This window comes from Tenrec ecaudatus, chromosome 6, assembly GCF_050624435.1.
Source record: "Tenrec ecaudatus isolate mTenEca1 chromosome 6, mTenEca1.hap1, whole genome shotgun sequence".
In the NCBI taxonomy this organism is placed as follows: Eukaryota; Metazoa; Chordata; class Mammalia; order Afrosoricida; family Tenrecidae; genus Tenrec; species Tenrec ecaudatus.
In genome coordinates, this window is record NC_134535.1 from 117,225,715 (window position 1) to 117,252,300 (window position 26,586).

General features: G+C 42.1%; 1 pseudogene; it reads left to right on the forward strand.

The window, feature by feature from the left end:
- The first annotated feature begins 379 nt into the window (after positions 1-379).
- On the forward strand, positions 380-5,871 carry LOC142451601 (PHD finger protein 23-like; annotated as a pseudogene).
- Positions 5,872-26,586: the final 20,715 nt, after the last annotated feature.

Genomic DNA, 26,586 nt, shown 5'->3' on the forward strand with positions numbered 1-26,586 from the left:
CAAACAGCAAATCAATTGGATTAGCAGAATATTGTCTTTATTGCATGTGTAGTTTGAATGTGGACTCTAAAACACATAGTTGAGTTTCTTCTCGTGTGATCAAAATTTTTTGTTATTTTTTCCTTTCTCTTAATAAAACTGAAATGTAGTTTCTTTTTAGAATGTGGTATTTGGGGGCTTTTTAATCTTTCTGTACAACGATTTCTGCCTAGTTTACCATCTAGATAACTTTAGTTTAACAACCTTTTGAAAGTTGACACTATAGATAAAACAACTTGCAAAGTCTGCAGAAATAGACTTAACAAAGTATTATCCTTATTCATGAAGAGGGCTCCAGAAAAGGACTAGTGAGGTAAGTGATCTGCATAGGGTTATCAGGATGATTGCCAGCTCCCTGGAGTCAGGAGTACCCCTGGTCTGGGTTAGCTGTATGTAGCAGCCTCCCTTAACTGAATCTGAGGACTGTTTGTGTTTTTAACCTTCTCACCTTTTAATATTTTAGCTGGCGACTCAGTTATCACCCAGCTTGTGTTGTGGGGGTGGAAAATGTAGTTAGGCAGCTTGTTAGCTTTGTAATTAAATCAGACACTTAAATTAACAACCAACCAAACAAAATAAATGCTGCCGAACCACACAGAATATAAAGCCTAGGAGAAGATGAAAGCAAATATGATGCAATGACAGATAGTATGAGAAAGAAATAAAAATTGCCAAAGGACCATGTGACAGGTAGGTTTATTGAGTCAACCTGGCTAATAGGAACATGTGGGATTAATCAGGTGCCAGTTTGATTGGAGGGCAAAGAGATAAATGACTTGGCAAGGCCCAACCCTCTCTTTCTTGCTGTTTGGTGATCAGACCAGCCCGCGACTGTTTTAGCTAGTTCTCTGCCTCAACTTGTGAGCTACACTACCTGTGGGGCACCCAACCTGTGGATCTTGTCGCTAGAGCTTGAGGTTCCTTCAAGACCTGATTCGCCATACTGCTGGTGTGTACTTTACTTGAGCTGGAGTCTGGCAGATTCTGTCATCTTGAATTGCTTGGGTTTGATATTTCATCCGGGCCTGCTTTGCTAAGCTTCTGAGCTCCTGATTGCTGGTGACTCACCCTGCTGTTTGCTGCCTGTGGAAGATTCCGCTGTCTACTTCCTTGACCTAGCACCCAGCAGCCCTGGTTAGTTGAAGGACTTCCAGTATATTAACTGTTCCATGGAAGTGAGTTTAACTGAGCCTTCTGAACTGCTGTGTGGGCTAATTAACTGTTATATTCCTTTGTGCTATATAAATCTATATTCATAAGTGTCCTGGTTTTGTTTCTCTAGATAGCCCTGCCTAACACAGACCAGTGGGCACAGTGGTGAATCATTGGTTGAATTCTTGCCTTCCATGTCAATGTACCTTTTAAGCAGAACCAGTCACCTGTGTAAATAGCTTACTTGCTGCTTTGATACTAAACAGTTTTTAAGAGGGAGTGTGTCAGTCTGGGTACACTAGAGAAACAAATTCATATGTGTATAAGAAAGAGCTTTATATACAAGAGAAACTGTATATTGAGAAAACATCCCAGTCCAGTCTAGATCAAGTCCATTAGTCTACAATTAGCCCATATGCCCGCTACCAATCAAGAAAGTCCTCTTCAGACTCACGAAACACATGCAATGACACCACATGCAGGACGATCACAGTCCAGTGGGTGGGAAGTTTTGTGGATCCAGGAGTGCTGTCAGCATCTCAACAGTTGCAGGTGGCTCCTCCAGGTCCAGAGTTCTCACTGCCATCAGCATAGCCCCGTGTGTCTTATCAGTAGAGAGTCTCTCAGGGGGTGAGCACGGAGAGATAAAATGTCTCCCACCTCCAAAGAGGAAATACCATGCCCACAGAGGCCTCATTGGCTATGACCCAATTGACAGATTAAGTCCACCCTTTCACTCTTTATTCTCTCCAGTCCCAGATTGACACCAGATTATGCAACTACCACAGGGAGTTCAAATGGAAACAGATCAGGAAGAAAGGCCTAGTGGTCTATTTTAGAAAGGCAGCCAATGAAAATCCTATCAAACACAAACAACACTTCCATGCCTAACTGACCATGGGGCTGGTGCAGGCCTGGTCAGTGTTTTATTTGGTTGCTTATGGGCCATAGTCAGGGCTGACTCAACAGCAGCAAAACCACCTGGGACCACGGAAGAGCCATCTAACGCAGACAACTGAGCACTCTCTGAATTCCCTGGCCAATGTAAAATAGACTATTAAATACAACCCTGTTAATGATGAGACTGACCCACGTGCAAAAGAGAAGTCAGTCGGCCAGGCTGAGGGCAGAAATTGCATGGCTGGAGGCTTTTACACAGAAATGTAGAGATGGGCTAGGAAATTCGGAAACTCTATGAGCTTTACCATCGCTGCATTCTAGCAGACCTTGTTGTTAGCAGACACAGTTAGATAGCAATATTTCACGTGTAGTTGGAGAAATCAGAAAATGAAGTGCTAACGATTCACCTGTATGCTCAACATAACCCAGAAATACATGGGTGGGGGTGGGCAGGTAAGGTTTAGAGTACTTGACAGCCACTGTGGATCTCTCCACATGCTACTTAATATAAATAGCTATTAATTAAATATAGTGCTATTTAAAGAGTAACATCATGATTTCTAACTCCTACCTTCATTTCGGTAAATGTATCGGGGATGATAGAAAGTATTTATAGTTCAACTTCCCCAGAGTGCCTCCTGCTGATGTTAAATTGCCCTCAGATAATTTGACAAAGAAATAATTGTCATGCACTTGCATGAGCGATATGATCAAAGTATCAGCCCGTGTTCCCTTCCAGGAGGCTATTGATAAAAGCACACCCCAAACCCACTGCTATCAAATGCATTCCAACTCATGAGGACTCTACAGAACCAAGCAGAACTGCCCCTGGGGGTTTCTGAGAATTTAAATCTTTAGGGGAGTAGACCATTTCTTCTTTCTCCTCGATAACCTCATCTTTCTCCCTCAAAGCAACTGATGGGTTCCAACTGCCCACTTAGTGGTTGACAGCGCAATGTGTAGACTACAATGCCACCACAGCTCCCTGGATGATAACGACAGGCTAATGCAGTTCATGAGGCCTCTAGTAGCCTAGGCAATCTGGGTAGTATTTTATAGTGGGTTTTGTTTTGTTTTATCTTAATTTCTCACAATTCAAGTTTAAGTAAACTTAACTCCAGTTTAAGTAAACATCCAGTGAGGATGATTGTTTTGTTTTCGCCCTCATATACCAAGCACTACAAAGATTTCCTTACCACCTCTCAAAGACCATAGTAGGTCCTAAGGATACAATCATGAACAAGACAGATACTTTCAAGAGCAGATCCGTGATTCTTAGCATTTTTTCATTGCCATGAATTCCTTTGGGAGTTCTTATCCACCATTCTTCATTGTGCATACTTTGTCAATGGATTCAGGGGCCTCTAGTCCAGAACACTTGGTTTTAGTGTGCAATTTGGTGTGTTGTAAATAAGACTGGATTTGTAGCTAGAAATATGCATTTAAAGCTTCCTTCTAGTCTTGTCAAATGTAAGTGTGGGCAGATTGCTTAAATCTCTCTTTCATTTTCTCCTCCATGAGCTGAGATAATACCACTTATCAGGTTGTTGTTTGCACTCGATGAGAAAAAACTATGTAAGGAATTTGGTAAAGCTGTAAGCCTGGTATGATTCATGGATTAAATTTTCTTCTGTAAGCTTTATTAATAAGTAATAAAAATTAAAATCTCATGAAACTAATACCCATAGAGTTCTTCCAGTTCCCTTTGTCACTGTCTATATGTAATCAATGGATATATTTCATTTGACTTAATCAGGATGTTTGCTACCTCATGACTATCATTATTGTAACTAATCTGAACATTGGCTATTTGTTCTCCCTTTTTTGAGCTGTGCTAAATCAAAGCACGTTACAAAATCATCATGCAGTGTAACTTCCTCTTAGGATGAACCCAGACACTCAAAGGTCAAAACTGAGTATCGGCCACATCATTGCAGTTTCAGTGACTGCGTACAATTGTGATTGAAGAAGAAAAACCAAGAGTTAGAAACCTGGGTTGAGAGCCCTTGGTACAATCTCAGCTCTGACAAACACCGTGTCCTTGACATCTCTCTGGACTCTTTTCATTATCTAGGTTCTTAGGGATTGTCTCATTGCCTGTTTCATTTTAAACGTAGGCTGGATGTCTTTCCAATCGTTATTTCTCAAAATTCACAAGCTAATACTGTCGTTAAGAAGTTCTTCACTAACTGATGTTAGAATCGTTATTAAAAGAACCATATGCTGGCATTTAAAAGAAATTAACTTATTAAAGTATTTAAAATCTTACATGCAATTTTCATATAAAGGAATACAGATGTTAACACAAAAGAAGACGACCTCTGTATTTATAATGCTCTTCCATTTAACCTTTCCCCCTGAGCTTACTCTGAAAATAACATCTCAAAACTCAAAGCTACCAGGATCAGCAAAATAATCGGGGCAAATCTAAAGGCCCTAGTGCAGGGCGCACAGGCGGAGGGGGGGTGGGGGGGGGGGCGGCGCTACCAGAGATAACGCAGGCAGCACACACTGTGGGAGACGAAATAGATGAATGGGGCCTATTGAAAGTAAAACAGTGGGGAGAGGGGCATGTGGGGGTGGGGGTTGGAGTGTGTGCAAGTGGGGCCCCAACAGGGTTAGAACTCCTGGGCAGTCTTGGACCCTAAGCATGTCCACCTCCACCCTGAAGGCAGAAAGGCAGAGATCCAGCCAACAGAAACACAGTGGAGAACAATAGAGGATTTCAACACATTCTCTGGTTTTGTCTTGGCCTATGCTGGCCACATCCCCCTCACCCCCTCCCCCGTCGCCCTGCAACAAAGAGGAAAGTGATTGGCGAGCTCTCCATGGCGTGGTGAGAATGCGGCACATAGAGAAGGCTGGAACTCAGCTCTTTCAGAGCTCTGCACAATCCAGACCCTTCTCAAGAAAGCAAATACCAGAGGAGCATCTCCTCCCACCCCACTCAGCAAGGACCCCCAAGGTCTCCGTCGGTCTCTCACCTGCAGGCCCCAGACAGCACCACCTTGCTTGAGAAGATGAAGCTCAAGGGCTCTCTCTTTGATTTGGATGGCCCTAAAGTGGCATCTCCCCTGTCCCCCACATCCCTGGCACATACTTCCCAGTCCCCTGATGCTCTCACCCCACTGCCCCTTTCCCAGGGGGACCTCACTTAGCCACCTCTAAAGAAGGACCAAAAAAACCTGAAGGAGGCACTGGTTTTGGGGTACTTGGGAAAGCTCGGTCAGCCCCTGGTGATGGATGGGGGGAGGGGGGAGGTCTTGAATCAATAAGAGCACGAAACAGAGGTTGAAAAAGGCAGAGGGAGGCATGGTGGTGGGGATAGACTCCCACCTCCTGGACCACTCTGGGCACCCCAGTGATACAGATTCAGAAGAGGAGGAAACTCCAGGGCCTGTACACCAATGCCCCCTGAGGCTTCTACCTAGGCCACTTGCCACAGGACCCCCTGAAGGAGCCCCATTTATTGACAATAAAAACACAGAGGCGGGCAGCACTGAAACAAGCCACGACGGAGACACCAGTTTTAGTGAAGGCGAGATTCAGGTCATGGATGAGGACATCAAGTGACGGCTCATATGATCTGATCACATGTTACTGCCGACACCCCTTTGCAGGGCGGCCCATGATTGAGTAGAGCCTGTGTGGGACATAGATCCGCCTCTATCATGCTAAGATTAAGAAGACCCATGTCCCTAACTTTTTTACTGCCAGAAAGGCGAGGAAGTGCCAGTGGCCAGGTGGTTAGGAGGCCCTCCCACATCAGGAGAGCCTTGACATCAGCAGCCCCAGACTGGGCCCTCCACTGGACAGCATGACTGGGGAACGGATCTCCTGGGGCCCCTGGTCATCCCCTGCAGCATGGACATGGTCCTATTTGAGGCAGGACTTCCCATGGGAGACCTGTTTGGAGAAATATGTGTCACGTTCCTCTTCTCCCCATCCCCACCTTCCAACCTCTGGACTTGAACATGGACCCACTGCAGTTCAGGGTGAGAAGGTGTCTGGGTCTTTAGACACACAATTCCTGACCCTTGGACCTGCCATCTCTCAGTTTCTGGGCCAGGGTTGGAATTAGGACAGAATTTTATAGAGTCTATAAAACTCTAGTGTAAATATAGCACTCCCCTCCCTCATCATTTCTTCTCATTTATTTTCTTATACAGCAGCTGTATTTTTAATTTTGGACTTCCCTTTTTGGCATGGCAGCTCAGAAGTGAAGTATCAGAGCCTGGTTGAGGGAGGAAGGTAAGCAGAAAGATGGCATTTCTCTCACTTTTCATTCTATTGTCCGTTTGTCCAGACGACTTGCGTGTTGTAAATAAAGCAGAGTGGGCTCTTTAAAAATAAATAAATAAATAAAATAAAACACTTGTGTACATCAAAAGATTTCATTGAAAGGGTTAAAAGAGCCCACAGATTAGGAAGAAATGTTTAGCAATGACATAACGGGCAAAGGACTAATTACTAAAATGTACAGCATACTACAAGCCTACAACAAGAAAAAACAACTCCCTGAGAAGGTGGGCAAAGGACCTAAATAGATAATTCACAAAGGATACACCTGAGTAGCTAATAAACACATGAGGAAAATGTTCTTGTTCACTTGCCATCTGGGAAATGCAAGTCAAAACAACCATGAGATACCATCCAACACCCGTAAGCCTAGCCCAATTTAAAACAATAGAGAACAACAAATGCTGGAGAGCATGTGGAGAGATTGGAACTCTTATACACTGCTGGTGGGCTTGTAAATGAATAAACCACTGTTGAAAGTGATATGGTGATTCCTAAAACAGGTGGCAATCGAAATACCATATGACCCAGCAATACCATTGCAGGGAATATGAGGGGCACCCTCCAAAACAAAACCAAAAAAGTAAGAAAGCTCCGCTGGCAGAACTTTTGTATACACATTTTTCCCATTAGGCAAGCATTTCACAACTCTCTCTGTTAGTGCACCTAGTGGTGTTGCCTGGGAAGGTTCTCTCTGGTCACAGTGAATTTTTTTGTAAAAGTCATTTTTCTCAAAACTTTTTTTTTAATGGTAGATTTAAGGGAATAGTGTGTGGCTGTGAAGTTTTGTTTCCTGATCTGGAAAATTGCCACAGAAACTGTTGTGATGTTGAACACAGCTTACAAGAACAGCGCTACGGGAAAAACTCAACTTCACAAGCGGTTTTCTCATTTCAAAAATGGTGAAATGTTGACTGATGACAAATGTCTAGTTCCTGAATGGACAAAAATGTCAACCAAATTCCTGCAACTGTACTTGAAGACTAATGACGGACCATTGAAGAGTTGGGGAAGTTATTGAGACCATCTTGGAGCTCGGTTCAGAGAATGTTAGTGGATGGTTTGGGAATAAGAAAGGTCACTGAGAAATTTGTGCCTCAAGTCCTGACTGAAGATGGAAAAGAGTCCCAAGTGGAAACATGCTGTGCTTGGGAAGAATAGCTCCAAAGTGACCCTGGCTTTTCCCCAAGGTCATTACTGATGATGAGACATGGTGCTGTTTTTACGACCCCAAAAGCAAACATAATCAAGCCAGTGGAAGACACCATCATCACCTTGCCCCCCAAAACTCCTCAAATGAAATCCAAGATCAAGACAATGTTCTTCTTTTTTTTTTAATGTGAGGGGGATACTGCATTTGGAGTTCATTCCACCAGGTCAGGCTGTTAATCAAGCTTTCTATTTAGAGGTTCTGAAAACAGCATGGGACAAAAAAAAAAAAAAGAGAGAGAGACCTGATTTGTGACAGACAGGGCACTGGTTTTGCTACCACGACAATGTACATGCTTACACAGCCATCTCAGTTTGCAAGTTTTTTTGGCAAAAAACGTATGCCTCTCTTGCCCCCTCCCCCCCCACACTGTAGTCACCTGACCTCACTCCATGTAACTTCTTTTTGTTTCCACAAATGAAGAAGGACATGAAGGACAGCAAGATGATGATGTAGAAGAGGTGAAGAAAAAAATGTGGGAGGTGCTCTCAACCATCCAAACAGATGAGTTTGAAAAATGTTTCCAAGAATGGAATCACAGATTTGACAAATGTATTAAATGTAATGGAGAGAACTTTGAAGGTGATAAGGTTATTTTATTTTTAAAAATTAAATATATAGCTTTTGGGGGTACTCCCTTGGATACCCCTAAAAAAGTCAGATCACAAATAGATGTATGCTTTCCATGTTCATTGCAGCATAGTTCACAATAGCAAGAAGTTAGAAACAGCCTAAATTCCCATCAGTAGAAGCCTGGATTAAACAACTTTAGTATGTACATGCAATGGAATACTACACAGCCCTAAAAAATATCAATGAAACCATGAAAAACCTCATGACATGGAGAGAACTGGAAAGCATTATGCTGAGTGAAGTCAATCACACAAGTACAAATACTGTGGACAAGCAACAGAATGAGCACAATCTCAGGCTTGCAGGACATTCAGTCAGCTGGTCAGGGCAGTCAGACAGCCTGTTAGAGAGCCCAGCTGGTGCCAATGAACCATTCACCATCCTCTCTAAGAGTGGAGCTTGAAGGTCACTTAGGCACAGGTCTCCATGTCAGCTGGGATCAATTGTCAAGGACGGGAGAGGGGAAGCTTACTATTTACTGGCTGCCATCAAAGTGATAACAAGGTTCCCCCAGATAGGCAGACATCCCTATCAGAGGAATGAGGGATACTGATGGGAAAGTCAAGTCAAGAGAGGGAAAAGGGTTCAGCTACATCTAGGAGCACACAAGTGCATGTCTTTTGGTAGAAAAAGGCTGAGGACCTAACCTCCAAGTGAGAGGAAAACTACTTTTAAGGATCCTAGTGGGGGAGTGTGCTTGGTAATATGCACCAAATAAGCTACACTGATCCGACTTCCTGGGGACCCATACACTCTGGGGACCCAGGCCAAGTGCCATAGAACACTGGGACATTGAATCCTGGATCTTGAAGGTGTACAGAATGCTCCAAAGGCTGCACCAGAGCGATCTAATGGGGAAACTCCACTGGGTTAACTGGACTCTAACTCAAAAGCACCTGTAACCCTAAGACTTATGACTGAAAATCCATGGTGTTTGAAGAAGCAGAAGACAAGCAGACTGAACTGTTGGTAAGTGGACAAACTGACCTAGTGCATCAATGCTATGTATATTATATTAAGATATATATTATTCCAGCAAACCTATGAGTGGCATTGTCAGTGAATGTTATTGTAAAATTCCTCTGACAACCAACTCCCATTGTTTGTGTAAATAGCATCCAGTCACACAAGGATTTATTCTGTACACGTATGGTATTACAAAGTGTAATTAACCTACACTGGTCTAATATCTCTCTCAGCAGTGTTTTAAAAATTAGTACCAAGGATTAATCAATGACAAAATTAACGGAAAGTCTTTTATGCTCCAGGGAGATGATCCAGTAAGACTGTGTTAATCTGGGTTGACTAGAGAAACAAATCCAGGGACAGTCATCTGTGTATAAGAGAGCTTTATATAAGACAGCAATTTTATATTGAGAAAACATCCCAGCCCAGTCCAGATCAAGTCCATAAGTCTGATATTAGCCCATATGTTTGATATTAGTCTACAAATTCCTCTTCAGACTCACACAACATAAGCATTGATGCAGAATGCAGGAAGATCACAGGCCAGTGGGTGGAAAGTCCTATGGATCCAGTGGTGGTGAAAGCATCTCAGCACTGTCATGGGTCTCCACATGGCTCCTCCAGCTCCAGGCCTCTGGTTCTATCAGCATATCTCCATGTGTCTTGTCAGCAGGAAGACGAAGCAAAGATATAGTGTGTCCTGACTCCAGGGAGGAAGAGAAGAAGTCCCAGAGTCCTCATGAGAAGGCCATGCCCACAGAGAGGCCTCATTGGCTATGACCTGATTGGCAGGCTAGTCTCTACCCCTTTGCTCAAGTTGACAGGAGATTAAGTAACTGCCATAAAGACTCTCTCCTAAGTTAACAAGAAGGTCTCTAAGGAGAGCTGAAGGCAGATAAAACAACAACATTGATCCAGGAGTGGATTTTGGACTTGCACTAAATCCTAGGTCCAATTTAATAACAATTAGTTGTTACATCATGACCCTGTTTGAGCCTCGCCTTCTGGGAGGGAACACAGAAGATATGGGCATGATAGTAAAGCCCAGCTATCAGAAAAACTAGAGTCTGGGGTTTTAAAGGAGTGTTTCCAAACAAGCAGCCACCTAAATCAGATGTCAACTAAGTCTACACAGCAGAAGCACCCCAACATCAGTGACCGAAAGATTGTAAATCATATAATTGAGGGAATAATATCAGAGCCTGAATTGTGAGATTCTGGTTTTCAGAAGGCTATGGGTGACAGTGGAAGCCCCAGATACATTTGTGAGATTTACACAGGAATAAACTTGGGGTGATTTTCCTTTGTCTATAATAGAGGGGTGGAAATAAACCAACATGTTACCAAACAGAGATTATTGGAGAGATGACTAGGAGATCAAAATGATAAACCTGACTTGAATGGTTAAAGTCTTGTCATTGGATCTCCACTTTGATACACGTTGGACCAGATCTGGTTTCCAACACTTTCTCTCTGTGTGTGTGTTTCCCATATTGGGGTTTATTTTTGATATATTTTGTCATTAAGGGTAGCCCTCTTGAATTTTTGTTATATGTTTTTCCTATTTTGGGGTATAAGAAACCCAGGATTGATGAAGCTCTAGAGATAGTAAGTAGGGGGCTACGGTGGGGGGGAAGGGAGGGGAGTACAGGGGAGCTAAGATCAAGAGATTCAAGAAGGAAGAGGATGTTTCTGACACTGATGATGGTAGCAGTTTGTACAATACTGCTTGATGTGATTGAGCTCTGGAATGATATCTCTATTAACTCCCATTAATATGATTTTGGGGGAAAATATCAAATTTTCTCTATCAATAAATAGCCATAGTTTATCTTAGTAACTAATTATAAGTTAGTTTCATGCTTTTTTCCTTCTATTTCTGAGCTATAAAATAAAATACAATTTTAACATTCCAATTATTTATACATCAGCTGTGCAATCTTAAATATTATAAAAAAGTATAAGAAAGAAAATAATTTAAAATATGTATCAGTAAGTATTCAACAAATATTTAGAATGTTATTTGAGATCTATGAACTCTGATAAAAGTTATTTTAGAAGTTCTATATCTGCTGTTATTAGGCATCATGAGTGTGTTCCAACTCAGAGCAACCCTTTGTACAATGGAGGGAAACACTGCCCAGTCCCATGCTGTGCTTGCAGTTTGTTCAGTGTGAGCCCGTTCCTGCTGCCACCGTACCAATCCATTTGGTCAAGGGTCTTCACCTTTTTTACTTAATCTGAATCTAATCTTATTTTAGAGGTAAATTTTATTAATCCCATAATTTGCTAAACTGATAAATTAATTACAACAAATATAAAATGGAGCTATTCTGTGTACTTTAATTAAATATTACATTTCTCCATCATTCTCATCCTCCTCATTACCATTGACTGTTTATCCAATGAAAGGTAAAATTAAGAAGACTGAAGGAAGGCACTGCTTGAATTAATTGTGTCCTTTATAACATCATTTTGTTATAGTTGTGTTTCTAAGCAATATATAGTGTTTTGTTGTGTTTCTTAATCTGGTACTCTTTTTAAAAATAGTTTTATTGGCATATAATTCACAGAGCATACAGTTCAATAGTTCAATCACACCAAGAAGAGTTGCACAATCATCACTACAATCAGTTTTAGAACATTTTGTTCGTTGTTGGACTCATCACTATTAGCTCCTCATTCCCTGCAATCTCCTCTTCCATAACTCCAAGGAACCATTAATCCAGTTAATGTCTCTAGAGATTTACCTATCCTTGATTTAATTTACAGAAAATAAAAATTTTAAACTAACAATAACAAAATAAAACAAAGACCTCAATCAAAAAGATAGCTGAAAATTCTAAAACTAAAAAGACTTTAAAGTAGATCAAAAAATTTCAAATGATCTGGTATCAGATTTCAACCTAATCGCATCTGCAATCATCCACTTTCCAATGCATTCTGCACGACAGCCAAGCCACTCTTTATCTGTTAATGGGAAGATCCATCCCATTCACATTTAGTTCAGTAATTCCTAAGCATGATTTTGTTCCTTGCATATGACTTCATGTTTTTCTGGTACTCTTATTTTTACAGGTTTTATCAGTACGCTCTTAGTGAGACATGGGTGGTCACCCACTTGGTACTCAATTCATGACTCGGATTTTGCTGTACGTGCAGTTTTTGAGTAGAAAAACTGTGTTTCCGAGGCTGTGACTGATTTCTGTGGTATGCTGAATGGGGCTTCAGGGAAGCCTCTGTAAAAGTGGAGGAAGCTCAGCTGAGAGAGCCTTGCAGTTCCCTATTCCTCAGTGGTTTGTTGTCCCCCGCCCCCACCAGCTTGAAATGTGGAAGTAGTAATGTCCTATAGCACTAAAGAAAGTAGTAATGGTTTACAGCCCTCATGAGATGACATTAATTGAAGACTGAGGCTGGCTGTTAAGAATATTGGAGCAAAAAGATAAAGGAAGCGGAACAGTAATATAATCATAAAACCATTATATTAACCCTGGATGTTTTACCTTCTGCCATATTTTACTTGTGGGAAGAAGAAACTTTAAGCCAGTTTAAACACTTATTATTTCAAGTCTCTATTACCCAAAGAAAAACCTAAGTAATAGAAAATATATTCTCTTTTTCTTATTTGCTAATTTAGAAACAATTCTGCATTTTCTTCATTATTAATCCCATTCTCTCTCTTGGCCTTTCTTTCAAACAATAGTCCTTTATTGCTTTTTCAAATAATAGCTCTTGCATACTAGCATTCCTGATTGCTTCCCCAACCTCAGAATTGGAGACTTTTAGGATACATCTACTTCATCACTTCCTCCCTTTATCTCAATTTGAAATATGTTGAATGTTTCCTTTCATTGCTGTATAGCCCATGTCAACTCTAAAGGATTGCCGAGATTATTTAGTACTTTATAAACCATCCTTAGGATTTCTCTTACAATGTCTCTTTTATTTTAAGACTCTTTATTTAGCATTTATATTATAAATTCAGTATGACTGTATTGTTATCTACTTAGACTTAATTATAGGTATTTTGCATAAATCAAGGTTCACAACTGTTAGATCTCTTAAGGGCAGAGATATACGTGGGTCCTTGGCTCTGCATGAGAAAAAAATTATGCCAAAGCCTGGTTTGTGATCCAAGCGTGTTTTATGATCGTTAGAAGAAGTTTCAGATTTACAAGGGCACCCACAGGGCTCCTCCAGAATGTACAGCCTGCCTGGAAACTGCTCGCAAAATCATGAGGTTGACTCCTGGCCCCTGCCTTTTCAATTATTCCATGGGGAGGCGTGGTGGACGACCGCTGGTTGACCCCATTGGCTGAATTGAATTCACCTGGCCTAGGTGGGCCAAACCAGGTGCAGCACCCACCCACGCATGGCTGGCGGGAAACCTGAACCTCTGAGCACTGTGCCACTCCTTTGTTTCCATAGCTCGGCCCTCTGGGAATGCACAATGGACGCCCCAGCGCCTATGCTAGACTAGCTAACACAACTAATTGTTCTTTTCTTCATTTTTTCTTATTTGGAAATCTCTGTGCTGATTTGTTTTTCATTAACCATTTCTGAAGAATTTTCCTAGGATGTGGCAAAGGAGGTAACAGGGTCTCTGAAATATTATGAATATCTTTTCTCCCCATTGTCCCCACTCCATCCCCCACTGCCCCAATGGTAAATGTTGTCTTGGTGATATTTCAAATTCTAAGGTGCTAGCTTATTTTTCTCCCAAGAGTCTGGATAAATTTTCATGGACCTATAGCTTCTATTGTGCAGCTAGGAGGTCCCACCTGGTTGTCTTGACCTTTGTTCATTATTATTTGTGCTTACATGAATTTGTTTTTTTTCCCTCTGGGATAAATCATTTTTCCAGGACACATTTGGATTTCCTTGTATTCCCATTAGTCCTGCTACTCCACTGGCCCAAATTATACTCCAGGGATACCCAGTATTCTTTAACATGTTTGTGAAATTTTATTGTTTTGTAAGAAATGGACTTAAAGGAGCAAAAGCAGTACAGGAAGATCCATGATAAGTCTAAGGCAGTCTCCCAGGTAAGAAAGACAAGTTAGTTGAAGACAGTAGTAACAAGGAAGGAAGAGGGAAATTTTCAGAAACATTGTGGGAACAGGTTTCCTCTGCTCATTGGCAATAAGAGGTGAGGGAAGGAACAGAATCCAGAATAACCCTAGGATTTCGATTGGACAAAGAGATTGGGAAGGATTCCATTTCCTTGGGTGATGAAGACTGGGAAGTGAGCACGGCAATTGAAGTCCAGAGTTCTGGTCTATCAGTGCTGTGTCAGAGACTTGTTTTATATATCCTGGTTGAAATGTCAAAAGGTGGTCGAAATTTTGAATCTGGCAGAGAGAGATCAAGCTTTGTAAATTTAACAGCAATTACCATATCAAGGTCATTTGATGCCAGGGATGAGCTATCCCAGGAACAAAATATAGAAAGCTACTGGGTCAATCTTTTTATAAATATACACCAGAGGCTGTCAAAAGATGCGGGAAAATGGAATTGGAAGATAATAGATTTTTCTCCATGACTTTCTGAATTGTTGCCTTCCTGATGGCTTGCCTGACGCCCAACGGGCACCCCCCATCTGTAATCTCAGTTAATAGACTCAGAGTGGAAAGAGATTTGCTTCTGGAATTTGGTAGACCTGACCCAAATTCTTATTCTACCACTTGCCACCAATATGCTCACATATCCAAACAAATATATGAGCCTAATTTTCCTCTTTCTATAAAATTGGCATAATAAAGCCTCAAAAAGATGGTTGAAATAATTAACCAAATGGAAAATACAAAAAAGTAACTTCAGGAGTGAAATAGGGGTTCCATCCACTATGGTCATGTAGGTGGAGTCTCTGTGAAACCGCCTTAAAAATATATTTTTTTAAGTAGACAAGACTAGGGTACCTGAGTTCTGGAACTTTCCTAAGGAGCAAAACCCTCTGCCAATTACACCTTGGTGTTTCAGAGGGAGGAACTGACATGGAGAGTCCCCCCAAACTCCCAGATTCTGCGTTGCCTGGAAGAATACTTAGAAAACAGCCCCTCATCCCTACGCTCTGGACCTTAGCAGGGAAGAGGAAACACTGAGCTGGTGCCTCTCCTCCACACCCTCTCCTGAATTCACACTGCAGAGGACGCTGCCATTTCCCTGCAGCATAGTTAGGGGCAGGAGCAGGAAAGTTCACGGGCGCCCTCACCCTGGACTTGAGAGGATTCCAACCCACTCAGAGCATGTCCGCTGGGTAGAAGAAATTCAGCTCAGTTGAAGGCTGGTTCTCAATGCCTGGAAGAAACTTTCATGGATTGGATTGTGGCTGAATTTCTCTGGGGCATCAAGGAAATGAGGCAGCCCTGAGGGTGTACAGAGACTCAGAACACAAAGTGATATCACCTGCCTGTCTGTCAATATTCGCCCACATAGGATCTAGGACCTGCCCTGACATAGTGTCAGTGTCAGGCATGCAGGCTGTGTTTGGGACCTTCTATTTTCTCCCCTTCATATGTTTATTGTTGTCTAGCACTGCCTGAAAACTTGGGAGCTAGCCTCAAATCCAGGATTTTGATAAGGGTAATAATTAATTGCTTCCTGTCTTTGGCTCCTGCTGGGGGTAGGCTAATGCTGGACTGCCTGGCCACCCCTGGCTCTCCAAGATCTACAATAACTGTGTGGGGACTGCTTTGTGGCCAGAGATGGATGGAGAGAGAGAGAGAGTAACATTTCCATGTCTATCAGTCTCTGGGTGAATTCAGAAACAGGAGAAAACAATTCATTTGACAGGAATACATACAGACGTGGACCAGAGGAGATCTTGGAGAAGAAGAAAGTTTTATATCTTCGCATGAAGGAGTTTAGGGTGATGATCCAGCTGCTTTAAGTGATTGGAAGAAAATTTGATAGAAAAATACCAGGGGTGGGGGGGTGGGCAGAAAAGGAGATAGATGAACTCAGAAAAGTACTACAAGAGCAACTGGACAAAATAAATGAAAAAAAAAAAACACCCTAGAAATAATCCAACAGCTCCAAATAGAATTTAAAATTCAAACACTAAATTAGCAGAACTAGCTAAAATTTTGAAACAATAAAATAGGGTTAAAACAGTAGAATCAAGAATCAGTGATAGTGAAGATATGAGATCAAGCTATAAAAAATACCAAAAAATCTGACCAGAGCCTAAGAATTCCATGGGACATTTTCAAAAGGAACAACTTATATTTGATAAATATCCCAGAACTGAAAGATGAAATATTAATGGAAAATAACCCTAATATTATGACAGAACACAAAATCACTATTCAAGAAGTTCACAGAACTCTGAACAAAATCGATCCCAAAGAAAATTGCCACAACACGTCATACTCAAACTTTCTCAAATCAAAGAAAAGGAAACAGTTATGAGAGCAAAACGGAAAAAAACAAAACAAAAATCAAACAAACAAAACAATCATACATAAAGGTCAACCAATTAGGAAAGAATCAGAAAAATCAAAGCATTGTTAACAAACAAGCTAGAGAGTTCTCAAGATGATGTCCAGGTAGAAACACCTGTCCAGTGCTCCCCTTGTTAGATTGGAAAATCAAGAGGCAAGGAAGCCAATTTTGGAAGGCTGGGTGCTAGAAAGAGAATCCCATTGTACTACGGTTGGTGATTCAGACTTCCCTTTAGGATTTTTGCCCACAGAGGGATTTGATGGCTTGCTGAACGACACTCTTTAAGTTCACCAAGTCTGTCTGTGGGCCCCGCACATCCCTCACCAAGTTCAGTGGGATGCATCCACTACCCCCTCCTGCTTGCGACACTGTAGACCCGCCAGCATGCCGTCATTTCCCCAGACTACTGTGTAAGGGTGGTCATAATCCCTGGCCTGCGGAGAGTCTCTGCAAACTAGCCACAAGAGCTCACTCCGATGCTCCCCTCAACACTCTTGCATTCGTGGGCTTTGCATCTCCCCTCCCCACTCAGGAACAGAGGGATCACACCAGATACCTCCTGTCCCCTTCTCCCCAGCTCCTCCAGTGGCCTGCCAGCATAAGTAACAAAAAATAATTAGACACTAATGCACTACAATCAGAGAGCCCCTGGCTATTTACCTGTGGCAAATCTGCAGAGCATAGCCTACATAGCCTCACAGGAATGAGCCATTAGGGCAGCTGGGAGAACAGAGTGTTCCCCAACTCCCCTTGGCCAATCTAATCCCCCTTGCATAAGGGACAGCATGGCACAGCCCAGTTGCCAGGACACCCTACAAGTCCCTAAAAAAACACCTTCAAAAACTAGGTCATTTCCAAAATAATAATTTATAAATTATCAAGGGTTCATGAGGGAGGGGCAGAGGAGAGGGAGGGAGAAAATGAGGATCTGATGCCAGAGGCTTATGGGGAGAGCAAATGTGAGAATGATGGAGGCCAATGAATGTACAAATGTGCTTTACACAATTGATGTATGTATAAATTGTGATAAGAGTTGTATGAGCCCCCAATAAAATGATTTTTTTAAAAGACAATAAAAAGAAAAAACAAAAAGAGCAAAAAAAATTGAAAAATTAACTAGGTCATTTCAAGCCTATATTCCTTTTCACAACTTTGAATCTAAGCCACCACACACCTGGTTCCTTAACAAAGCTTTAACATAACAAAGCAGGCAAAACCACCAGGAGCTAAAGTCTGAGGCCTTGGTTAAAAGCAGGTTTTACAAGTTTTGGCTTGACAAAGACTCGCTGAAAGACTGTTCAAAGATCACACAATAGTAAATCAGCTAAACAAGCCTTCCTTAAGACACCTGTCAACTGAGTAAGGCATTGCTATACTCCAGACCCCTAGGTTACTTAGGTAGGTGACAGGAATAGACTCCTTCCCCCCATCCACACTTGGCCACCTCCACCATTCCATCCCCACCGACCTGAATTCACCACAGGTAAATTCTCTCAAGATAATTAACTCAATCATAAGAATACAGGTATCACAGCCATACTAGAAACCATATCATCCCCCTAGCCTGAATCTCACCTGCTCCCTTACACCCTCAGTGGTTCTCAACTTTTGGGGTCGAATGACCCTTTCACAAGGGTTGCCCAATTCATAACAGTAGCAAAACTACAGTTATGAAATAGCAACGGAAATAATTTTATGGGAATGCTTTGAAAATGATGATGGCCGCATATGTGCTTGACACACTGGAGGAAAGTCTGGATTGTTATATGAGATGTAAGACCCCCCAATAAAAGTATTTTTAAAAATTAAGATGCAGGGAATTCCTTATACTCCTCCTTTACCCCAACCACGATAACCTCTGGAACCTGTTTCTTTCATGTCAGCAACACACAACCATCTTTAAACACACCAGGTAAAACTGCAGATTTCTAGGAAGAGAGTCGACCCCAGGGAGATAGAGACACAACTTGAACTCATGGCATAACAAGCTCCATATAGTTGCTAGAACTGTTCGCATTAACTTCTAAGAAAACATAGGACTGCGTTCCCCACCACAGAAATTGGAACTCATCACTTCAAGATTACTCAGTGACCTTCCCCACTTATGGAAAGATAGCCAACAAACACGGAGTCCCACTGATCCTATTCAGACCACCTTCTGAATAGAAGCCTCCTTACAGGGGCACCCAAAATAATGGTCTATAACTACCTTTGGATTGTATGTAAGGAGAGGAAAGCTCAGAGATGTGTAGCAATATACTATAAAGGGGTCTACAGTTAGAAACACAAATAAAGCTCTACACTCTCCAATTTACAATTTACAGGGTCAATAAGGGACCCGGGTAGATTTAACCTGCCCTTAACACACCCCAATAATAATAACATCTAGAACCTGTGTGGTAGTTACATAATCTGTTGTCAATTTGAGACATAAGAGTGAAGGGGTGGAGTTTAGCCTGTCACTCAGGTCGCAACTTGACTTAATTTGGAGGCACTGAGGTGATAAATAGCTTGGTAGAGGAAGGACACATGCTCTGTCCCTGTGAGACATTCCTGTTGAATTCAGGTCTGAGGGGATGGGATGGTGGAGGTGGCCAAGTGGGGGTGGGGTGGAGTCTATTCCTGTCACCTACCTAAGTAACCTAGGGGGCTGGAGTATTGCAATGCCTTACTACCCTAGAGCCCTGGAGCTGAAGGAGCCATGTGGAGACCCCCTGCCAGTGCTGAGATGTTTCCACTGCCACTGGATCCACAAGACTTCCCACCACTGGCCTGTGACCATCCTGTATTCTGCATCATTGCATGTGTTGTGTGAGTCTGAAGAGGAATTTATACATTTGTATCAGGCATATTGGCTAATATTGGACTTCTGGACTTGATCTGGACTGGGCTGGGATGTGTTCTCAATTGCTCTTGTATATAAAACTCTTTCATATACACATATGAGTGTCTATGAATTTATTTCTCTAGTGAACCCAAACTGACACATTGCCTAGGCAAATGTGGTAAAGAAAGCTGATGGTGCCTGGCTATTAAAAGATATAATGTCTGGGGTCTTAACAGTTTGGATTTAAAGAAGCAGCCATCTAGCAGGAAAGCAACAAGCTCACATTGAATAAGCACACTACCCTGTGTGATCATGAAGGGTCAACAAGAATAGCTATGCAAAGTTCAAAAACAAGCAATCAATTTGATGTGAAGGTGCATAGAGAAAGTAGAGACCCCCAACTCACCTGTAAGATAATTTGGACAGTCCCTCACAGAAGAGATGATATATCCAGGGTGCAGGACATCACTGATGAAACACATAACTACCTTCTTGTTCATTAATATTTCCTCCCCTTACTATTATGGTTTTAGTTTTACCTCATTAATCTTGTTAGACCTTCATATGTTCATTTGTATAATTAAGTTTGGTAGATGCATGAAATCAAAGGTAGATAAAGCCTTCATAAATAGTAGCAGGAGTAATGATTCCCTGAGGGTATGGGAAGAGAGGGCAGGGAAGGGGGAACTGATAGCAATGATGACTATATAACCCCACTCAAGGGGAATGAATAACAGAATTGTAGGTGAACAGATACATTGGGTGGTGTAAGTTATAGCAATAATAATAATCATGGTACAATATAATATAATAATAAGGGTCCCTGGGGGATAGGGTGGTAGAGAGAGGGGATAAAGAAGAACTAATATTAAAGAGTTCAAGAAGAAAGAAAATGTTTTGAAACTGATGATGGCAGCAATTGTACAATTATGCTTGGTCTAATTGAATTATGGATTGTTATAATATCTATAAGCGCTCCCAATAAAATGTCTTTAAAAAAAACAAACCAAAACAAAGTAGGAGGAGGTCTTGCACTTCCAGATTTCAAAACCTATTGTAAGCTACAGTAATCAGTACAGGTTGGTTTGGTACAATCATAGACATGGAGACCAATGGATCAGAACTGAGAATCCAGAAATACAACTGAGCGCTCACAGATGATTGTAGCTGGCTTGGGATTTTAAAAATCATTTTATTAGGGGCTCATACAACTCTTATCACAATCCATACATACATCAATTGTGTAAAGCACATCTGTACATTCGTTGCTCTCATCATTCTCAAAATATTTGCTCTTCACTTAAGTCCCTGGCATCAGCTCCTCATTATTCTCCTCCCTCCCCACTCCCCCCTACCTCATGAGCCCTAGATGATATATAAATTATTTTGTCAAATATTGCACTGTCCAACGTCTTCCTTCACCCACTTTTCTGTTGTCCGTCCCCCAGGGAGGAGGTTATGTGTAGATCCTTGTAATCGATTCCCCCTTCCCACCCCACCCTCCCGGTATTGCCACTCTCACCACTGGTCCTGAAGGGATCATCCGCCCTGGATTCCCTGTGCTTCCAGTTTCTATCTGCACCAGTGTACATCCTCTGGTCTAGCCAGATTTGTAAGGTAGAATTGGGATCATGATAGTGGGGTGAGGGGAGGAAGCATTTAGGAAGTAGAGGAAAGTTGTATCTTTCATCGTTGCTACTGCACCCTGACTGGCCCATCTCCTCCCCTCGACCCCTAATTGTAGCTGTTTTATAGGAGTCCTGGTGGAATAATATTTTCTAGGAAAGTACTCAGTCCATATGTCTATGTTTCTATATTTTCTAAAATCGACTACTCATTAAATTAATTTTAGAGATGAAAACAACAAGAGTTGGCAAATTTAGGTAAGCTGCTAAAGTTCCTGGGTAAGAAAAATGAGGCTGTCTGCTTCCAGAATGAGTCACAGCTCAGGAATCTTACATAGGATGGCAATGTACTTAGCTTTGGTTTGGCCCAAGTTCATTATGAACTCTGGTGATGTTGTGGGTGAAACTTGCGTTGTTAACCCCAAGGTCAGTGGTTCAAATCCACCATCTCCTTTCGCAGGAGAAAGGTGGAGTTGTTTGCTTCCGTAAAGGTTGACTTACTGTCTTGGAAATGCGAAGGCATAATTCTGCTCTATCCTAAGGGTTGTTGTGAATCAGAATTGGCTAGACATCACTGCGTTTATTTTTTGTTTTGACCCAAGTTCCTAAGTATCCTTGGTGGCACTGTGTTGAAAGTCGCTAACCAAAGGCTGGCCATTTGAAACTACCAGCTCTTCTGAGCAGGGACGACCTGGATGTAAGTGCCCCTAAAGATTACAGCCTAGGAGACCCCGGAGGGCAATTCTACTCTTTCATACATGGCTACTATGAGGAGCAATCAGTTAAAGTTCATATGCTGACACACAGCTGAAATAAGATTCAAATCCCACTCCAAGCTTGCATTTTATTTGTTTGTGTTTAGCACTATCAGATTGCCTCTTAGATTCTAAGACTTAGAATCAATTAAGTCTTCTTTTTAGGTATATTATTCTAGTCTTTAAATTCTCTCTTCATCTTTCCGCCTGCCTGCTAAGGACACATCATTAAACAAAACTGGCGATTACTCTTCCTTCAAAGATCTTCACACTTCAGATAATTGAGCTTTGTCTTCTTTCCTTCTTTTTAAAGCTATCATTTTAATCTATTTCACTGTGAAGAAATATTTCTTCGGCAGCACTGGGGAACAACAGTCTGAGTCATATCGAGGCTCTCTACAAGAAAGTTCAGAGTTCTCATCTCACAGATGAAATATCAGTCCAACCAGGGAGTGGACTATGCCTGCTTTCGTCTGTTGTGTTTGAGGTAACAAAATAAATCAAGCTATTTCCAAAGTGCAGAGAACTTTATTACTACTATTTCCAACGCTTACTTTCTCAACTATATAAACATAGCTCCCTGGACAGAAAAATAAATCCAAGTGTCATCAGGAAATGTTAACACATTCTTCTGCCACCAGGCAAGTGTAACACTGATCTACTCCAGCCTTCCCTCAGCAACTAGAAAGAGTGTCTAAAATGGGCACAGGAAGGAGGGAGAGCAGGAAATTGTTTGGAGATGGAAAGGCCTTTCTCTTGGGAGGGAGGGAAGAATCAGGACACAGGTACCAAAGGAAAACACAATGTGTCGCTGCGACACCCCAGAGACTCTGATACTAGAGCTTAGTTACATAGCACTGGTTGATCACAGTGACTCAAGGTCAACAAGACAGCCTTGTCCTTGTGATCTAGATAAGGTTATCTTGAAACTTGAACTCATCCCATACTTGCAGAAAGTTCAAAAATCTACCTCAGTATTGCATCAAATCCCTGAAATTAGGGGGTTATTCTGACTTCAGACTCCCTACTCTACGCATCATCTGATTATCTTGTCCTGCTCTACCCCACAGTCTAGATACCGACCCCACCACCTTCTCACAAGTAGCTTGTAAGAGGTGCAGACTCAACTGACGATTAGCGAGAGCTTGCCAGTTTCATCAGTATTAAATTCCATTACAATGCATTTTTGGGGGGAAAGGGAGAAAATTTGTTCATTTGTGCTAAGAACTGAGAACAATGCTAGTCATCCAGAGTTTTCTTGGTAAATACCTGTTGTGGGAATGCAGTAAAGTGATATGTTGCTGTACACTGTGAGTTGATGCCTACACACAGCAACCTTATATGACCGAATGGAACTGCCCCATGGGGGTTTCTAGGCTACAAACCCTATGGGAACAAATCACCAGGTCTCTTCTTCCTCAGAGTTTCTGTTGGGTTGGAATGGTTAATCTTTGGTGAACAGCAGAGCATTATCTATGCTGCCACGAAGGGTCCTTCCCTCAAGAAACATGCAATTTCATGTTTATTTTAGGTACTTTTGTGCTTAAATAGCTCCACCCAGTTTAGCTACCATCCCTTAGGACACTTCCACTGGACATTTATCTATCTCTGTTTTTAAGCTATCAGGCCAGTGCCCGGATATTGGCTCCTCTTTCTCTTCTCATCTCAACCCCTCACTCACTGGCTCCAGGATTAGTCCTGGACGCCTAACGATTTCTCATTTTACCATCTGCAGTAATTGACATTTCTCTGTGCCTAAGTGTTGCATATGTTTGCATATCCAAACACAGCTGAGTGCTTACAAAAGCACACAGACTTTAAGGTACCAGACCAAATTTAAGACAAACACACAAACTATAAACAACCATCAATCTGACATCCTACTATCCCATCTGAATAGAATCAGTAAAGAATCCCTTCACAAGGGAAAAAATCAATTAAAGCAAGAATTATTTATAAAGTACACATTTATATTTAAAATGGTTTGTCTTAGTTTATTTTTATGACATATATAGTAATTTATTTACCAACAAATTGATGTCAGGCCAAGGAAATTTCTTTGCACATGAGCCTCCTGACTGGAGCACTGAAGCAATTCTTTTTTTTTTTTTAAATAATTTTATTGGGGACTCATACAACTCTTTTCACAATCCATACATACATCAATTGTATAAAGCACACTTGTACATTCATTGCTCTCATCATTCTCAAGACATTTGCTCTCCATGTAAGCCCCTGGCATCAGCTCTTCATTTCCCGCCCCCCTCCGTCCCCACTCCCTTCTCCCTCATGAACCCTTGATACTTTATAAATTATTATTATTTTGTCGTATCTTACACTATCTGATATCTCCCTTCACCCACTTTTCTGTTGTCTGTCCCCCAGGGAGAAGGTTATGTAGATCTTTGTAATCGGTTCCCCATCTCTACCCCACCCTCCCGGTATCGCCACTCTCAGCACTGGTCCTGAAGGGATCATCTGTCCTGGATTCCCTTTGTTTCCAGTTCCTATCTGTACCAGTGTACATCCTCTGGTCTGGCCATGTTTGTAAGGTAGAATAGAATTGGGATCATGATAGTGGGGGTGGGGGAAGAAAGCATTTAGGAACTAGAGGAAAGTTGTCTGTTTCATCGTTGCTACACTGCACCCTGACTGGCTCATTTCATCCCCGAAACCCTTCAGTAAGGGGATGTCCACTTGCCTACAGATGGGTCCTCACTCCGCACTCCCCCTTACTCACAATGATATGATTTTTTGTTCTTTGATGCTTGATACCTGATCCCTTCAACACCTTGTGATCACACAAGCTGTTGTGCTACACTGAATCAATTCTTACCAAGCCTCTGATGCTTCTATTTAGTTTGTTGCTTTAAGATTATTGAGAAGCACTCTAAGAGCAAAAATATTTATAGGTTTTTGGACTATCATTTTCTAAACTTTTGAAGCAGTCTTGCCACAGCAATTTTTAAAGTGATGTACCATTGCTTATGATTTCAAATGTATTTGATCAGCTTATATGTGAATTTTTCAGATCACTTTTAATTCATGACATAATTTAAGTGATAAGATTGGACATTTGGGGCACCAGCGTACCTGACATACAATTAAATAAAGGAAGTAGACACGCTCATGTCCTTTCCATCAGCATTCAGTGGGTATTTAGTTAATCTGGTGGAACTATTAAATCATCAGTTGAGAAATCCTTTATGCTATTCAGATCCCCTCAATTCAGATATGGTCCTCTACCTTTGTGAGCAGAACAACATTTTCATATTTTGATTCTTTTACTTCTTTGACAAAAATTCTGCTTGGAAAGCTCATTGGCATCTCCACCAAGAGCAGACAAAGATGTGCAGACCGCTGTGGTGTGCAGAGTTTCAATGGGCAGGGTCCTAGAGGGGACAAGGGTGAGGCAGACAGGACAGTAGACAGCATACAGTAGAGGTTCAGAGGGTTGCCAGAAACAGCATCACTAGAAACCCTGTTGCCCTCCCATCAACTGGAATGCCTAGCGACACCATATGAAGCAGAATCAAACTATGGCCCATAGGTCTTCAATGCCCGAGTTTGCAGACATAGCTGGACCAGCCATTTTCCTGAGGCACCTCCGGTAGATGTCAGCATCAGCCTTAGGTTGGGAGCCAAGCATGCTAACCAGTTGAACTACCCAGGGGCTCCTGCTAGACTACAGGTGACTTTTCACCTGTGGAGTAATTCCCCTCCCTCCCACTTTTCTTCTTCTTCTATCTTAGAGGATCTTGTCTGGTATTGGAGAGCACATCTCTCAAAGATGTCAGTTTAAGTGGTCTCCTATTTGCTTTCGGCCCTTGAAATTCTCCCAGCAGAACCTGTTATCTTGGGACTTCACCTTTCAGATGCGTCTTCCTTTTCATATGCTTTAGTTAGAAGATTCCAAAACCCCATCTACCTGTTGTCTTCATATCTACATTGAAAGCACCCTGCAAATGACCTACCACATCCACTCCACTGACACACCTTTCTTCCATATTTGTAAACTCCAGACGGAATTAAAAACAAGCACACATACTAACAGTGACAGGCCTCCTTTAACTCTCGCTGGGAGCACAAACACATTGCTAACACTCCCTCCACCCACTCCTGTCTCTCTGCAGGGCATTCCTTCCACAGAAAGCTGAATGGTCTGTAGACAATCCATCAAATCATGACCCTTTTTAGAATAAATTCCCAAGGCCTTATTGACTAGCACCTGACTGAGTCCCACCCTCTCTGCTCCAACCACGCTGAATCTCATGCAGCTCCTGAACCGAGCCATGTTCCTGCCGCTTGTGGGCCTTTCACCAGGCTGCCCCTCTCCGGGACACAACCTCCCTCTCTTTTCATCCTGCTAACTTCTCTTATCCTTTAGGATGCATTTTAGGCCATGAAAGCAGATCAGGACACTTTCTCGGGGAACTTCTCTCAGGTTCTGTAAAAGGTTATGTTAATCACCCACGAGGAGCCCTGCTGGCAGAAAGGCTTGGCCCTTGCCTCCAATTGCTGGGCTAGCAGTCCAGACCCTCCCTTTCGCTCTGCGGGAGAGACCTGGGGGACCTGGTGCCATGAGAGATCACAGCCTTACAGTCCAGAAAGCCATCTGCGGTGGGTCTACTGCATCTCCGTGGAGCCACTATGAGCTGAAAGGGACTTGATGGCACTGAAGCACAGTGACAGTCCTCCAGAGCTTTCCATTCATGTAGACAGGCCCCGGTGGCTCAG